Source organism: Phasianus colchicus, chromosome 12 (genome assembly GCF_987193195.1).
Source record: "Phasianus colchicus chromosome 12, bPhaCol1.hap1.1, whole genome shotgun sequence".
In the NCBI taxonomy this organism is placed as follows: Eukaryota; Metazoa; Chordata; class Aves; order Galliformes; family Phasianidae; genus Phasianus; species Phasianus colchicus.
The window spans coordinates 6,945,795-6,964,657 of NC_143447.1; the positions used below are offsets into that span (position 1 = coordinate 6,945,795).

General features: G+C 37.7%; 1 long non-coding RNA gene across 6 annotated transcripts in view; it reads left to right on the plus strand.

The window, feature by feature from the left end:
* Nucleotides 1-18,863, plus strand: part of LOC116244643 (uncharacterized) — a 126,607-nt gene that overhangs the window by 13,122 nt on the left and 94,622 nt on the right. The gene's annotated exons all lie outside the window — the stretch shown is intronic.

An 18,863-nucleotide genomic window follows, 5' to 3' on the forward strand; every position in this document is an offset into this window, starting at 1 on the left:
ACAGGCTTCCCTGAGCAAGGCTGGAGAACTCAGTAGGTAATTTTTCCACAGGAGTGTTTGCTTTGGTGTCCCACACACAAATATTATTAGTGTCAAATCTAAGTATCTCTTTCGTCATAAAGTGATATAGGAATTCTGGTTGTGTTTTCTAATGGATCTCGTCTATATGACAGTAAAGGAAAACTTTTACAAACAGACATGGTAGGTATGTTTGATATTAATGAGAATAGGATTTCATGCAAAAGGTAACTGTTGAGGCCTGTGACAATTAGTTCCTGAAAGGGGAGAAAAGCATAATTACTACTATGTGCTATGGCAAAAACGTTGGCTGATGCAGTGAGTACAGTACAAGCTGTTTTCAAAGGTAAGTGATAATGCTACATGAAGAGGAAGAGAGCTGGAGCGTTTGGTGTAGACCACTGCTGAAGAAAGAGATTTGAGTACAAACTTGTCTGTGGTGTTCTGCTGTCAGTTGTGTTGGCCTCATCAAGAAAAGTACTGTATAAGGGACATTAGCTCCCAAGCAGCTGACTCCTTAAGCACTACAGAATGTCAGAAAACAGGAAGCTGTTATTCACTGAGCATTGACACAAGCAATCATGCGGCTGCAGGCTTCCCCAGACAGAAGAAACAGGCCAAGTTCCTGAAGTAGCTGAGAGCTCTGAGCAGCAGCAGAAACCAACCTGCAGGGGAAGGTTTGGCTATCTCCTGTCCCCTTGCTGTGGTAACGATAATGCTGCAGTGAACCATTCATGACCAATTCACTTGTACATTTTTATGATTTAGGCAGAATGGAGAAAGTATGATTTTTAAAAGATGTTGAATACTATGACTCTTTCAGTGCAGGATTATTACTGTTCTTAAAAATATAATTATTTTCTTTTCCTGCTGTTACTACAGGTTGTCCTTATACAAATCACAGTCAAAATTTTACAGAATTGTACAGTTATTCAGTAAATTCCACTGATTTACATGTAATGCTTAACAATGTGCTCAATTTTTAAAGGTTTGAGTCTTTCATAGCACACCTATGGCAAGTCCAAAGGTGTTCTGGGTGACCTGGCAGTGAGGAGTGGCAGAAGAGGTTTCCTGCACTGTTACACCCAAGAAGTGCTGATCAAGCTTTATATACTTCCAAATAGAGCACAATAGGTCTGGAATACAGGGCTGAGTTATAATCAACTTATCTGCTTGTTTCTGTATGGGTAAAATGCTTCTACGATTGCACTGCTGTCGGTATTTCTGCAGCAGATGCATTGCCAGAGCTTGAATTGCTTTGCAGGCACCCTGCATGCTGGTACTTAGCTGCAGCCTGGCAAGTCATTGGGAGGGGCACTCAGTCAGAAATGCTTTTGCTTGGCAACATGACAGACGGTCCAAGGAGATCTGTGGTGTATTGTAGGTTGCAGCTGTGGGACTGGGTGTAAATGGGAAGGTTTTGGTTGTGGGGGGATTATGGAGATGACCTCTGTAGAAGAGTTTAGGGGCAGGAAGAAACAGAAGTTCTTCAGACTGTTTCGTGATAATGTAGTGATGATAAAGCTTAAAAAAAAAATAGTTCTATACAACAAATTCATTTTTAAATGTCATTTCAGAAACGGATGCCCCTAGGTGGTGCTATTAGTCAGATCCCGGTTTCCTAGGAATGTGTTTTCCTGGTCCATTTTTCTTTGCTCTGCTAGCATTTGAGATACACAATGTAAGCTGTATGTGTTCAAATAAGGACAGAATTAAACATAGAAAACTTAATTGACATCACTAATCATACACAATGCACCCTTAACACTAAAAGGAACCCTGCTTTTTTGAGGTAAATTATTATAAATATTTTTGTAAATATGTAAACTGTGCTTTAGCAGAAGAGGGCCATTCTGATGTCAGCCACATCTGTGTATGTGCAGTGTTTGACTCTGAACCTTTATTGTACCTTGGATGAGTAGCTGAAGGTTGTTTGCATTTATCTGCAGAACGGATGAGGTTGACGTTTCATCTAACAAACTGAATTTTGAAAAGTAATGTATAGTATTTTAACAGTTTCTTTTCAGTTGCTGTATCAACATCAATTGGGAAGCAGTGCAACCAAACCGTAAGCCTTACATTCTCACTTGAGTCTGAAATTTGATGAGATATGGCACAAACATACTGACAGAATATTGCTATTTTACTAGATAGTGCACTTTCTTCTTATTTTGTGTCAATTATACAGGAATAATTATGATCAAATCCTTTTCCCTCACAGTTTGCCAAACATGCATTCTGTAATTATACATTTCTGACTCAAAAATTCTGCTTCTAATTCTTCACTGCTTAAAACAAAACAAACAAACAAAAAAACTGAGGGAAATCAGTACAAATACAGTGAAATAAATAAAATGAAAGAAATTCTGATTAAAAATCACCAGAACAATTATACCTTTGAACTATTTGCAGCCGTTTAAAAAGATTTGAGCTTTTCTTCGTGTAGAAACCCTCAATTTGTCTCTTGGGACCTTTGCAAATGATCTCTTCCACAAAAGCCAGTTGTTGCCATTAACATCTCTAAGCAGCTGAACAGCTTGAACAGCTTCTGCAGAGAAGAAAGTCAATTAAATACCTCTACAAGTGATGCTGAGTTCAATAAGTTGGCTTCAGCAGTTGCATCTTAATCAGTCTTGGTTCCTAACCTCTATACAGTTGTTGATTATAAGTAAAACTTTGTTTCCAAACATAGGAATTGTGCTTAATTGTGCCTAAATAAAAGATAATTAGAAATAGATGAAGTAGTGTTTGCATTCAGGTAACCTTTGCAAGTGGTCCTCAGAAAATCCCAAGTGAACTTTTCTGATTTCTGTGTATAGTAAAGGTTGAATGTCACCAGCTTCCACAAAGAATTCTATTAAGTATATCTGAGTGGGTGAGTGGTGGGCAGGGATGTACTCTGAAATCTAAAGACGGACCTGTCGCACGTGAAGACGACTGCATTACTGGTTCCTAGCAGTGCAACAAACAGTGTAAGTGAACACCAGGCATGGAGGCAACATAAAATCTGCATCCGAACTGAAGGTGCAGTGGCAGCTGGGGAAGGAGAGAGGGCTGACACAAGCCTTGCAGGAGTAGCAGGTGTCTTCTGCTCTCATTCATCAGTTTTCCTGCCCCAATTCGTTGCCACACTCCCCTTAGCCTGATCTGTGTCTCCTGTGACTTTTATGCCTTCTTCCAGTTCTTAATCCTCTGGCCAGTTCCATGTAATCCTTCTGCGACTTGCTTTTGACTTACTGATAGTACAATGCCTATTTCTTAGGTGCTTTCATTGTTACTGCTTTTGTTGTTTGTTTTTGTTTTTTTTTTTTACATTTGCATTTGGATCAAACACTGGGAAACCAAGATAGTTAAGTGTGAGTGCACAGCAAGTCTTTTCCATTATTACTGATAAAGTTCTTATAATCCTGCTCTGAGGATTGCAAACTGAATGTACTGGGCTGAACTTTGGTCCCAGACAGCATTTTCTGCCAATGTCTTCTTGCTTTAACAATAAAGTGTATGACTTTGCCATGGGTAGCCCTGTTTGGCCTGTGTGGTTAAGGGAGCTGTTGCTGAAAAAGGATTTTCTCTTTATTTATGAATGAAATTCTTAGAGCAGTTATGTTTTGGTACTTGTTTTGATTTTGGGAGTAGGGAGACAAAATAAAGAAAACTGTGCTGTGCAGAGGAAGATGTTGATGGTAATGACTGGCCGTACTGAATGCCAGGTAACTTTTGTCTTTCACCAAAATGAAATCAGAGTTTGGCAAACTGTCGAAAACCCACAACAAGAATGAGTTAGAACTACTACTGTCATTAGTTTAATTAATAGAATTAAATGAAAATAGAGTGTATTTGTGTGCTTGATTGCTTAAAACCAGTCATTATCATTTAGTATACTTGACAGAAGTGGGATGGGGTAAACTGATATTAGTGGATGTAAATCCAAATTAATGTAATAACCTTCCCATTCTGGATGAGTCAACTGAGTTAACAAATGATGTAATCTCATTTGTTCCTCCCTGGTTCATAGAAGTAGTTCATAAATAGCAAAAGCAAATGGTCTGTGAGGGCTGCCTCCAGCACAAGGAGGAAGGGAGATGTTTTGCTCTGATCTATACAAATGTTCCTGTTTCAAGTGTGTCTTAGAAGGTTACATGAGAAAAGTGTAACCATTGTGGGTCACTTCTTGTTTGAAAAGAAGTACTTAGAAGGTTGTTCCCTTTGTTCTAACCCACAAATAGCAGAATAAATTACAGGGAAACAGGTTGGAAAGCCAGAAGCCTTTTGACTCTTAATTTCTATTAGAAGTTAGTGAGAAGGTAGAAAGCAACCCACCTGCATGTGGAACTACATCTCAGCCATCAAACCCCCAATAATTTCCTGTCTGCTTTAAGTTCTGGGCTGTATCAGAGTGAATTATATGTTGGTATGACATTCCTGTCTTTTAAAATTTGCTTTCCAGAGGGGATTTGCAAGTTGTTTCTTTATGTCTTTGGGAGGGAACTATGTCCTTGTTTCATACAAATGTGCTTTATTTCAAGGAAGAGTGGGTGGATAATTTGGCTGTTGAGTTTGAACTATACCGAACTTTCTACTTGCCCCACACATGCAGTATTTGTGGCATTGAGTATTGCATAGTACATGACCTCTCAGGGGACAAGACAGAATTTTAAATTTTAAAGGAATGGAGTTTCCATATAATAAAATAGACATTAAAAATTGAAAGAAAACATACTAAGTTAGTGAAATGTTCTGGTAGAATTTTTGATCAAAAGGCAATTTTCTCTTAAGGAGATTATAATTTTATAGAAGAGCACTGAAGTAGCATTTGTGAAGACTGAAATTTTTCTTTGTGAGAAGATAAATTTGAGGCAAAACCCTGTGATTTTAACACATCACACAGTTTCTAAAGTAACTTGTCATAATGACAGCATTTGGGCTGCCAATGCTCAAATCTACATCTAAGTGAAGTCCAGTTCATATTTAAGAACTAAAGGATATTGATTAACAGCTGCTTTTAATGTTCTAAACGTATGAAATGTTACTCAATATTCTAGAACTGTTAGTGACACTGCTGTGCTCCTGGTGCGTTGGTGCACGTTGCACAGATGTTTTGATTTCTTTGTTTTAAGCAAAGGAAAAAAACCTGCTTATTTTCTTTAGAAATGAAACTGGAAATATAGATGAAAAGGGAATTGTGTTTATTTTGCAGTCATTTACTAATCGGGAAGACAACATGCAAGCTAATAGTAGCCATCTAGATTAATTTTAAAGAAAATTTAGCTTAACAGACTGATTGCTGCCAAGAACTGGGAAAAATGGCAAATGAAAAGTATTTGTATGTCTACTTCCCACTCAAACATAACATCAGTTACTACAGAATAGGTCAAATAGGGTTCTTTTTTTCAGTAAAAAACTTATGAATGAACAATACTCTGAAATAATTAGAAGTAGTAGTATCAAATTCACATACAGTAATTTTTTTACTGTTCTTAAGTTGTTTTCAGAAATTACATCAGCCAAACCCTGTCTTACTATCCTCTATCAGTGGATTTATAGGTAATTGTTGCAGCTTATGCAAGACTCCAAGATCATGGCTTCTTTGTTCTCCAAAAATTAGCTCCTCAAAAGACATTTCTTGCTTGTGATCATGGGAGTGCTGACGTTGTTCACCTGCAGTAGTCACCTCCTAACGTCATGGGAAGGTGTAACTTGCAGCTATGCTTAGTAACTGATTTTTGCTCTAATTTACCATAACAATCTCAAGTTAGTGTCTGCCTTCTTTTGCTAGCAGAGGTATACTGTCGTGTTGCTTTTTTCTCATTCTTTTCTGTTTTTGAGATTACATAGGTAAAGACAGAGGTCTGTAATTTATCTTAGCATCCGCTGAAATTGACATGTTTGGTGGAAACGTTTTCGCAAGGAATTTGTTTTCCCTGTCTTGATGGTGAATATTGATGGAAATGGCAATTAACAATTGGATGGGGATCCTCAAATGCCCTTTTGTCATTATGCCTTATGCATTACCTGAGAAATCCTGAAGGCATCATTTAGTAAATATATGCGTAAATCAATAAAAATAGTGGAGATCTTTAGACTTCTAGTCAAATACTGCAAGTACAAGATTGGAGGGAGAGAGGGAAGAAAGACCATAAAAGAACCTTTCAAATGTATACTAATGTGTCTTTAGTCATCTGAAGAACTGATTTTTTTCTCAGAGTGCAGTCAAGGAAAATAATTTTGGTTCAGATATTGGCTGGAAGAAGGACAGTTTCTCACCTTTTGAAGTACTGTATTTTGCATTTTCTCTAAGGATGCAAATCTATTCATTAGTGGTTTCACTGATCGTGTTTCTGTTATGTTGCCCTGCCAGAATAAAAAAGAATTTAAGTATCAGCAAAGCGCATTACAGCAAGTACTGATAGTTGCACTGTGCATTTATCATGTCATTAGCAGTGTGGTTTCAGTGAAGATCTGTTTTCCTTTTTAAGAACTTCTATGTTTAATGTGAATTCATAGAAGTTATAGTGGGGATGGGAGATTTGCTCACTTTTCCTTGCTGTCACCTGTCAGCAGCCGTACGTCCCCAGTGCCAAGAAAGTGATCCCAGCTTGGTGCTCTTAGTCAGTAACCACGCTGGTAATTTATTTCCCTTAAGCTTCTGTACATGAGTGTCTCTAGCTGTCAGTCATGTTACTGTACCTCCTCTGGCTCTTTGTGATGTGAATGCATGAATACGTGTCAGATTCTTTCTTCTAGATAGCTGGCCTGAAGTTGTGCTGGTTGATTGTCACCTACATTGTCAACTGCCCCAGTGCCTCTTAGCTTTCCTCACCTTCACCTTTTTCTACTTTTTTTTTTTCTTTTTTGCATAAAAATACTTATCCTATGAAGTATTTTCTTCCCTGGAACTCAATTCTGGTAGGACATGGTTCCAACATACTTAATATCTTCTATATGGTTGCTTTCAGTTGTCCTTGTAATATTTCTAAGTTCTAATGTAGGCTAAAGAGGGAATAGCCAATATTATGAAAGAAGTTATTTTTAGTATCTACGGAAGACTTTAGATGTGCAGAGATCCATGGAGGTTGTCTATCCCAACCCTGTGTTCACAGCACAACCAACTTCAAAGTTAAATCGAACTGCTCAGAGCCTTGTCCAGTTGTCTCTGAGTATGTCCAAGGACTAGTTATTGCATATTCTCTGTGGGCAACCTTGTCCCAGTAATGAACCATTCTCTTTGAAATGTTCATTTGTTTTCTTTTTAGCGTTCTGCTGGAATTTACCTTGCTGCAGCTTGTCACTTTGGCCTTTCATAGACCCAGGTCTTTTCTGTAACCTCAGTTGAGTAGCTGAAGACAGTGAGCAGGTTATGTGAGATTCTCTGCCAGTGTCATCCGGCCCAGTATTTCTTCTCAAGGTGAGGCAAGCCCCTCTGAACCTCCCCGTCCACGTCATGCATTCCTGTGCTCTGTGCCATACTGCTCCTCTGTTGGACTCTGCACTCTGTCAGTGTTTTCCTTCACTGAGCATCCCGAACACGAGCAGTTTATTTTGTACCCTTTGTCTAGCTAGCTTCAAAGAAGCAGTTTTCTAGGAGGGCTTGGAAAAGAATGATAGATATGGTAATTTAATTAGGATTTCTTAATGCTATGCTAGGTTTAATATAATGTAATTTTTTAGTGTGTAACTAAAAATGTTAGAATAATTGAACCTGGGAATAGAATCTCAAGAAAAAAGGGAGTTTGTCTGCAGACAGCTGTTGCTTCCACTTTAGATAAAGCATTATAAATTCACATTGTTCTGTGTCCTTCAAATATATGCTTGTATGGAGACAGAAGTATCCAAGTATCTTTATCTTTCACATGACGTATGGATTTACTGGATTTAGAGAATTTGTTTTGCCTTGAAGGAGGTGAATTACTAGACTAGAAGTTGCAGTTTTGTAGAATTTTGCAGTAACTCTTCTGCTTTGGTTTCTGTACGAATTCAGTAGTTCTTCATGGGGATTTTCCAAGAAATTACATTCTGTGACCTGTGAGAACAGCTTAAAAAAGGAGGGAAGAAAAGATTCAAAGATAATGTTTTTCAGAATCTTAAGGGTAGTGTCTTTTCAAATCTCATGACATAGGCATGCATGCCAAACTTCTGTTACTTGGCACCTTGTGTGCCAGTACCAGTTTTCTAGGATGTATTTATAATTATGTTTCCTAGAATATACGAGAGACAATGAGACACAGTGCTGGCCATCTTACTGGAGAAATGTCAAAAAAGGAAATCCAATAGTAGAGAACATCCAACATAGCATATAAACTATATGCTATAGAAGCTCCAGCTACAGAATTTACATGGAATGTCCCCGTGTGGTTCTGAGCTGATGTGGTTAATCTGCTCCAAGTGCCAGCATGAAATGACTTGGAGGAGAGTGGGACTCATTCTGACAATGTCTGTAGCCAGCTACACAGTGCATGGAGGCATTTGGAAGTAGATGAGAATATTTGATAAAAGCTGGGTATAAAACCTGCTACAGAAGCATTACGAAGATGCCAACCTGAATGTAAGTCATATGTTACATATGAATGATTAGGAAGTGAAAAATTATCCTGTTTCATACTGCTAAGTGCAGATAAAAATAGGGATAGCTGCTGCTATGTTAAACATAAGCATGGCAGCAAACCTGGGATGGTTTGAAATTGTGTAATAGAACACGGGGCCTTTGCAAACGAGCAGAGAACAGGCTACTATGTATGTGTCTAAACACAGTACTGAGATCAGAATATTTCAAAGAACTGAGTTGTTACATGTTAGCAATGTACACAAGAATAAGCAAACAATCTTAATACTGTGAATGTTCATATTTTGAAAGTGTGATGTATGTCCTCACTTCCACTAAGTGAGAAAAAGTGATGGGAAGAATTGAAATTGGCGTCACACACTGAATCATCCACAAACAGACCTCAAAACAATTTTATTTCCGAAGTATATGCAATAGTCACTAAGTATATAAAGATAAGTGTGGGCCAGGGGGGACCAATAACCAGCAGTTAGAGAAAAGTCTTGAAAACCCGTTTATTATGCTGCTTTGTGTTTAACATAACAGAAGATAAACAACAGTACCGGATTGCTGGCTAGAAATGTATGATTCCTTCTCTCTTTACCTGCTTGTTGTTTTGTTTATTTCCAGGGTAATCATTTGGGTTTGCAACTGAAGTAGTTCTGGAAACGTTGTCTTTTGCCTATCACTGCACAGAAAAGGTTGTTTTCCAGCCATTTTTATGTGCAAGTATTTTAAAATGAAGCTCTTCCCTGTGGGAGAACTGCAGTTCTATTATTTGGGAATTAACTATCCTCTTTATTTTGCATTTTTGGAATGTTTGTACTGAATGAAGCTTACATGACAGCTGTGGGGATAACTTACAGAGATGGGGGTTTCCCTGTGTTCAACAAGGGCTCCTCAAAGGGATTGGATGAAAAAAGTAAATTTTAACAAAAAATTGTCATTAGTAACAACAATACATGTTTTTTCCTTCCCCTGTGAAGTCCAACTTTTGATAATGAGATGTTTTTATCACGTAATTCTGTGACTGCCCAGTGTTTGCAAGAGGAACTGTATCGACTATTTGCCTTTTAGGGAAGCCCAGAAAAATCACAGAGACAGGATCAGTGTCGGCAGGCACACTTTGATACTAAAAGCAGTACTAATTAACAACAGAATGTCTTTTTAGACTGTATCTCTGTGCCGTCCAGCCATGTGTACACCTGAAGCCTCAATGTTCCTGTCACAGCAGTGATGCTGTCCCACTTCGGGCTACCAGGGGAGCGGCCTGCTGCTGGTTGCCTGTGAGTGGAGCTGTGCCGGAGGGACAGGGCAGAAGGGAGGAAAGTGGGAGCAGGTGTGGGACTCTGGTGAAGCAGGGCCACTTGTGCATCTAATTGTGCTGGCTGAGTAGAAGTTCTGGAGTTACTCAGGGGAAGAATATAGACACTCTCTGATGGTAGAATGAGGAGAAGAGAGGAAGAGCCTGAGTCAGACAGGTATGTGTGGGTTGGCTCCTGCAGGGCTGCACTACCCTTGGCAGTTAGTGCTTCTCATCTGTGCATATGTGGTGGTTTACAGTCCAGATGGAAAATAGGTATCTAGGGGACCACAATAAGAATAATTCTACTTTTTCTCACTGCTACTTAATCTGTGAGTGTTACGTTCAAACTTAATCACTGATGCTTTTGGTTCAGTGTTGCACTATGCAGTAATAACAACTGAGAATCTGTTCTCATCGTATCTTTTTGGTCTACAGTGGTAGACAGTGCTGCCCAACTCTTGCTGACTTTGCTGTAGCTTATATAAACAGGCTGTCATTGGCATTTATAGTTTCTGAAATTAAGGCCTCCCATTCCTTTTGTAACAAGTGAAACCCTGGTGTCTGGTTTTGGGGAAGGCCTTCCTCATAAAAATGTAAATGAGCAGCAATAACAGATGGGATTCTATAGTGTCATGAAAGGAAGACAGCTTTAACAGAGAATGAGAGCTGCTGAAGTACTGTACCAGTGCAATTATCTTGAGTTAGGTACCCTTCTTCCTAAGATAATGACATTTTGTCTCTTGATGTGTTCTGGTAAGATCAGTCAGTCCTTTAATTTAACACTGAAATTACAGGCAAACAAACAATGTAATCATGTCAGTGATTAGCGTTCCAACTCGCAGTCTGTGTCAAAAGGTGGGCTGTTAGTTTCAATGAGAAGGAATGCATTATTTTGAGTGGTTAACCTAGCTGCTGGACAAGTACAGCTGCTTTGTATTTCTGTGTGCTGCCAGGAGCACACAGTAGGAATTGTAAAAACAATTCCAAGCTTGGAATTAGCCTTCAGGAGCTACAAAATCTTTCTGATTACAAACAAGGTTGAATTTTCTTTATTTTTCTAATTCCTTCAGACAACTTGGCCATTTTTAGGGGTGTAGGGAGGTAGGTGATCAAGTTGTTAGAAATAGAAGACAGTCATTCATCACATAATTCAAAAATGGCTATTACTGCTCACTGAATAGAGTTGATATAGTGTTCTCAAGGAGGAAAATGTATATGGCAAGTTAATGATTAAGTATTTTGATATCTCAGAGTAGATCACATGAGTAGCCCAGTAACCCGCTCTGTCACATCTGTTCTGATGGTGTCACACTGGCTAGTAATGTTGCAGGCTTCCTGCTGATGTCCAGGATCAGCTATCCTGTGCACAAGTACTGTCCTGTGGCAAAGCACTGAGCAGGTTCTGCCAGCCCTGCTTCTTTCTCTAGCTGTGGAGCTGGCCAGCTGTGTGACACATCATTGTCTAGAAGTGGTGTTGCACTGAAAAGATGAAAAGATCCTTGATGAAATAAAACTTGAATTTTAATTTGCTTTCTTTGTCTTTATAACTGCTCTACTCCTGCGGGTTTTTATTGAGAATTAGGGAAATGAATGTCTGTCCTTGCTGTCTGTGCAAAATTCAAATGTCTCCTTTACATGGATTTCCAACAATAAAAATGGAAACCAATATTCCAGCACATTAGAGGCAGTGTTGCCGTGCCAGCTTAAACCTGACAATCTGTGGCAGGTCTGTCTGGTAGTAGATCAAACTGGCAATCCATTTGTAGCACCTGTGATCAGCTTTGCATTTAACTTCAGCAGATGGAAATAGGTTTTTGATACGGATGTTCACAGAACTTCAACAAGATGTAACACTTAAAAGCATTTTATGTTTTAAAGTTAATAAAACATGGAGAGTTAGTCAGTTTTTCCGCAGTCATTTGGAAACTGTCATTCTTTTGCCATTATACCAAACATTTCTTCTATATATTGCTTGAACTTGAAAGCTTAAGTGTTTTGCTATTTCTAATCAAAATATTAGCTGTTTATATCTCCTAAGCTTTATCTCTCTGCAGTGTTTCTTCCATGGAGCGCTTCTTGTCTTCCGTCAGTATTGTCAGTCCTTAAGCTGTGCTTCTGGTCATCAAGCCTGTGCTCCTCTCTGATTATGTATTCCTTGCCCCTGTCTTTGTCACTTACGCTCTTCCTTTTTTTTTTTTATTTTAATCTCTCCCAGTTTTTTTTATGATCCTTGAGGAAGAAGAGATCTTCCCCAATTTCAAATGATGATAATTTGGATTGTAAAAGGCATTATGATCCTTCTGTTCAATATTTTGCCTGATCTTTTTGGAGGTTAAAGTGGAAAGATTTTATAAGTTGTAAGAAGTACTACTTCCCTTGTTCTCCCTTATCAGCTCTCTGTTTGGTTCATTACATCTGCCCATTATTATGTTGTTTCATTTGGAGATTAAATGCTAGCCTCATCAACTTGTCTTGTCATCCATCCTTACTGTTCTTCTCTTAGGCAAGTTAACCCTACAGCAAGCCTCACAACTCACTTTTGATGCCAGTATATGCTGAAGCCGGATGTTTTACTGTGCTATTCATGCATGTCCCATCATTATGGGCTCACATCTTTTTATCTTCTCAATTATATCTTCTGTTTCCCAGCTAACACTGTTGAGAAAATCTAAACATTCATATGCTATTAGGTGGCGATTTTCTTTACAACAGAAGAATTGTCTGTATTGGCAGCTGACATTTTTACTGCTGGTAATTTGCTGAATGAAGCTCATGAGAATAGGAATTCTTTTAAAACTTTATGGATTGGAAGATGGCAAAAAAATTACAAAGAAGGGTAGAAGAAAAGTAAAAATAGGCATAGAGAGTTTTCATAGTTGCAGCCTAAAAATCTGTCTGGGTCTTTTATACAAGAACATATAGTAAAACTTATGGAGAAAAAAAAAAAAAAAGGTAGAATTCATCTGTTTTGCAGCCTGAGCAGCAGTTACAATAAAGCAGTAACGATGATGCTTCTAAACGAGCATTCTTGAGGATTTAAGACAGATTAGTTTGCACTATGGGAATGAAGTTCATGTCAGGAAGTACCATCTCCTGGCATGCTTGTTTTTTTGGTATGCAGTGGTCCTGTTATTCTTCTATTTACGTACAAGTAAATCACGAGCCTTTACATTCTTCAGTAGCTGGTCCTCTCGAGACATTTTTTCCCAATACCAAGTCGTTCTTGCTCTCATGGGAATCTTCACTGCTGAGCTAACAGAAATACTCTTGAGCCTGAATGCATCAGTGGTTTGATTGGTAGCTCACCCTTCACACTGTCCAAGGCAGATTTGCTAATGATAGCATTTATTGCAGCTTCAAGTAAACAAAGAAAGAAAGAAAAAAGATTCTGTTTTTCAGTGTTCTAGGGAATAAATAATGCCCTCCTGCATGGGAAATGAATGTGTTCCCATCACTAGGAGAAAATTTGTTGCCCAAAGGACCCTGCCTAAGGTAAGGAGAGGAAGGGAAAGAAGTTTATGGAAAATCAGTCTGTTATAGTGATACCTTTTTTGCTATTAACTTACTCCTTTTGGTGCAAAAAAATGGAATGCAAAAAATGGTGTGATTTGTTTTAAAACTAATTGTTCCACAGAAGAAGTACTGTTGTACCCAAGTGAGTGTACTGCAATTCTGTGGATAGAACATGACTCAACTAAACTTCTTTTAGCTGTAGTCCTAATTGTCCAAATGCTTTTTACTTCCATGGATTATTAAAGTCAGAACAATTACCTGTATTTTTGCTATTTATAAATGAAATCAACATTTCTGAAAGAAGTGATCTTACCTCCTTCTCTTTTGGAAGGGAGCAGTGGTGTCAGTAGTGTTGGAAGGGACCTCAAGGATCACCAAGTTCCAGCCCTACTGCCACAGGCGGTTCTGTCAGCCAGTATCAGAATGCAGTGTCAGATCTCTTCCTTACTAACTGTTCTTGCACGGCAGGCAAATTAGTTTAAAAAAATTAGTTAATACTACTTTAAGGTATGTTTTCTACAGCACTTTCTGGAGATACACTGGAAAAAAATGATGATTTCTCTTCTAGATAACGTTTTTTCTTGAACACATTTCCTGGATGATCTTTAAAGTCTTTTCCAACCTGAGCAATTCTGTGATTCCATGATTCTAAGTATTTTCTTGCTCTAAATAGGCTGTTTTCTCCAGTGTATCTTGTTTCAAAATCCCTACCTTTCTGAATTTCTTTATGGTTAAGAAAATAATAAATTAATATATGTTAATAAGTTCAGTGTGGGTTACTGTGCTCTGTGACAGCACTGGAGGAAAGAGTAATTTTTCTGTAAATCCCCACTGACTAGCACTAATGAATGATAAGGGTATGTATGTTGAATGAGGTGGTTTTGATGTATTTGATTTAAATTACTTCATTGTAACTGGTAGGTGATTTTCTTCTTCTGACAAGGACAGCTAGTTTGTGCTCACTGTTTCATTGATTTTACTTGGTCACATCAATATGGCTTTGCTGAAACAGGCAAATCCTGCTCATTCATCTTGGTAAGACTGAAACTGTGCTGCTGCTTCTCCTTGCTCCTTCCAATTAATCAGCTGGTGACAGCCTTGTCCTTTTATCATTTAATACATTTTAGCACATTTTCCTTAAGACTTAAGGTGTGTTTGCTTAGGCTTCACCATATCTACTTGTCTTGGATCTATTTATTAGTACAAGCATAAGCGCACTGTGTGGAAGGCTTGCAAACTCTCTCTTAGACATAGCTGGTCATCTGACTGTGAAAATACAGAACTACTTCTGAATTTTAGAAGTGTGGATATTTTTCCTTATATAACTTACACGGCTCTTAAATAATAATTTTTCAGTTATTTCTTGTACCTGATAATACAAAGGCAGTATGTAATGTGACAATTTCCCATTTACTGTATTTTGAATTAAGAAGAAGAAGGATGAATCTTTGTACCACTGTACTCTATAAGCATTGCTCTTTTGAGCCTTTGAATGTACAGACAGCACTGAGGGGGTAATGGTCACTAATATGCTAATAGAATCTGTGTGGCACAGGTTGTATTTCTAAATATGCAGATTCGGTTTTGGATCCTGTATTGCTCGGAGTTGTTCCAATTACGTTGTTTAAACTTCTTAATTATTTTTGTATACACACTATAAGTCTGTGTAGTCATTTTACAGGAATAGACCCTTTGAATTCAAGTGTTAAAAGTTGATTCAGCCTGTAGCATGGAGAGGCATGCTTTCATTACAAACATTAGGTACTTCATCAAGTTCTGTGTTCTCCTACATTAAGCTTGAAATGATTTGGTTTATTTTCACAACACTGATTTCTCACAAGCATATTTCAAAAGTATTCACCATCTATTTTTTCTTCGCAAAACTTTTTGACCTATTGAAGGTCAGAGTTGCAGGTATGCGTAGTTCCCATAACCTAATGTGAACCTGTGCTCATTCTTTGTCCTTCGTCTCCTTCCTCTTTAGAACCCATCAGTACTTACTTGTCTAGGTTAGCACTTCAGGCTGCAATGAGACCTGCAAATTACTTCATGGAGGTGACAAGTATGTTCTACTGACACTGCAGGTTCAATCTACGATGCTCAAGAGAATGTTGAATATTCATACTTCCACGAGTCTTTGATTGACTGACAGTTTGGTGTCAGAAAAGCATAGGAAAAAAACTCAGAACCCTGTCATCCAAGTCAAATAAAATAAAATGAGATCATCAGTGGATCAGAGGAAGGCATTATCCCTTTCTGCTCAATCCTTGTGAAGTTACATCTAGAGTACTGTAACTACTTAGGTCCCCCATCCTGCCTCTTCCAACTGAGAGATGTGAAGTAGCTGGAAAAATGCAGGAGGAATCAAGAAAGGTGGTCAGATGTTGAAATAGACTTTCTGAGAAGAAACTGAGGGCTCTGTTTAGTCAGCTTAGAAAAGACCGAAAGGCTATCTAGTAGATGCTTCCAGCTACAATAAAGACAAAAATTACAGGAGCAAACTCTTCTTAGTGGTACCAGGTGGTGTCATGAGAACAGCGGCCGCAGGCCATGGTTTGGGGATATTCAGATTAGATATTTTAATAGAAAATATTTTCAGTAAAATCATGGGATGTCTGTCCTTAGAAGCTTTCAAGATTCAGCTGAACTAAAGCATGTCAGTCTTGATTTTCTGTTGGAGATAACCCTGCTATCTGTAGAGTTTTCTGCATGTACTTCTTTGTTGCTCATCCTAGGTGTATATAGGGCTCCAGGAATTATCCTCTCTGTATCAATAAACAAAGTATTTTATGAAAGTAGATATTCACTTCCCTTTCTAAAGTATAGGAGGTGTGGGCCCTTTCAGAGTGTCATAAGGGAAGTCTGGATCTTAAATGTTTCTCTACTCTACTTGAACATTCTGACTTGGTCATGCTAAGAATGTGAAAAGGATGGTGAAGGAGCATCCCTGTTGTGGGTCATAAATATGTTGGAAGATTGCACTGCTTTTCATGGACACAAGACGCACTGGTTCAGAGTGAACTACCATGGTTAGCATGCAGTCAGTATTGTAAGACATTTCATTTCAGCAGACTTAAAAAATAATAAAAAATCCAAACAGAATAAATATGTTTTAGTACAGATGCCATCAAACAAAGATTACTGGTTTTTCTTACTTGCTTTCTGGATAGTTCTCATCTCTGTTAACTTCTTCAACTACGATTGTTAAAGAATCTTGACATTGGCTTGTATATTGTAACAAGAGTTTGGTACCAGTACCCAGCCAACATCTTTGTCATCTTTACTATAATCTGAAGTAGCTGCATTCAGAAATACTGGAATATGAAACTAGAGTGCAAGATTTTTAGGAAGCTGCTTTGGTTATTATGAAATTCATTTCTGAAGAGAGGTGTTAGTGATACACATTAATCAGAGGAGTAAATGCAGTGATACTAGGTTGTGCTAATAGCTTTGTTTATCTCAATAAGGAGCACTGATGCTTTAGGATCTGATAACAAAAGCTCTGAATAACAACAGGGAACAGTGTTTAGCAAAGGCAAAATATTTATATCAACAGAGACTGGCTCGATGCTGTTCTGGTGAGTGTTAATATGCTTCAAGGTCACTCAGACCATTAGCAGCCTGATAGAGCAGCAATAAACTGTGCGGGTAAAGTATTTAACAGTACAGTTTTCTTTGTAGTCTCATTAACATAGATATGGAGTTTGTTTAAAACATATTTGCAGGAGGGCTATATAAGTACCTTCCACCTTGAAATGTAGATAGAAATTGAAGTTATTTCTCCATTCATAACATTGCTGATATTCCTGAGAGGGTGAAATAAGGCATTAACTTTTTAAAATATTTTGTAAAATGGATTAGTAGTCTTGTCCTCTACTTCACATAAGTTTCCTCTCAAAAGATGTGATCTGTCTATTGCTGAAATCAATGAGAGATCTACTTTTGACAGGAATGCTAATTATTAGTTATAGTAATGCTTTCATAAATGTTTCGTTTTTTATCAATTTCTTTGTGTCTTATTTGTAGAGGAAAAAACCTGCTTGGATTTCAAGAATAGTGGTCTTCTAGCTCATCCAAATCGAATAAGCTTGCCAAACCTTGCAAGGACCCTACTTGCTTGTTTGCACATCTAGTTTGTTGTGATTTGCACTCAACCTATGGTTACAGCCTCAGTACTACGCTGTTGTATTTGTTCATGTAAAATGGAAAACATGATTCTAAGATCTTGGAATAAACTTCCTGTGGTAAAATTTACTAATTTGAGTCCCCAGAATATGTGACTATAGATTTAATTGGATTGCAGGGAGTTGAACCTACAAACCCTTTCCTTCTTGTATAATAGTAAAATTAGCTAAACTATATCTTCATCTAAAAATTCAATTCAACATTTAATAAAAAAATAAAATGGAAAGAAAAGGGAAATCTCAGAATTATTACTGCATACAAAAAGGTCTCCAAAACTACAGTCTGCATGGTGGATACTGTGTAATTTGTAGAGAAAACCCACTGTATTTCCAATGTTGTAAATTTCAGTGTTGATGCTGTAATATTTGCACAGGAGCATCTCTTCTGGTTACAGCTGTGTGATTTCAAATCCATCTGTGCTGTTGTGTGCTGTTGTCCCATTGAATGTTGTGTAATGTGCTATAAAAAAAACCAACATTTAAAATTAGTCATCAGCCTTGAGCATGTAAAGAAAATATGGTTGAATCACTGGTGTAACATAATATCACAGTTTTCAAGGATTAATTCATCAAATCTTACAAAGAGAAACCTTGAGTTTGCTTCCTGGATCATCTGCTGTCATTTTCTTTACTTAGAATGAACTCTACAAACACCAGAAGGCTATGATCTTTGTACTGTATTGATGTTCTCAATACTGCCATGTTTCAGAAAGTATATTTATTATACAATGTGTATTTATAATATGTTGCATATATATACTTTGCATACATTTTGATAGTCATCTGTTGCTAGCTTGTGTTAAACTTTGTAATATCAGTGCTTAAATTATATTTCAAGGGTGCAAACTCAAATTTCCATATTCCTCATCACTGTGACAACTAAAGACCAGCTCTTTCCATTGTGTCACAGGTACTTCTATTTGACATGAATCATTCATTCTGGTGGTGTTTAAATGAATCCTCAGTCTTGAAATATAATTTCTGAGAACACTTATTGTACATAAATAACTAAACTCACATGCTAACTATAATATGTATTAGCCTACACTTCTGAAACTGTATACCAATGTGCTTCTTATTTCCCCTTAGAGAACTGATTATATTTAATACTCAAAATACATCCGGCTTTTCCTGTTAAGTTTTTTCTTTGGACGTATTAACATAACTGCAGAAAAGGATCTGTAGTGTCTGTTTGAATGCTCCAGAAACTACCAATTAAATCAGAAGAAAATAATTATTCTGACATTATGCCACTTAAATAAAAATGTAGCTTTAGTGTGTGATTAAAAAAAAAAAAAAGATT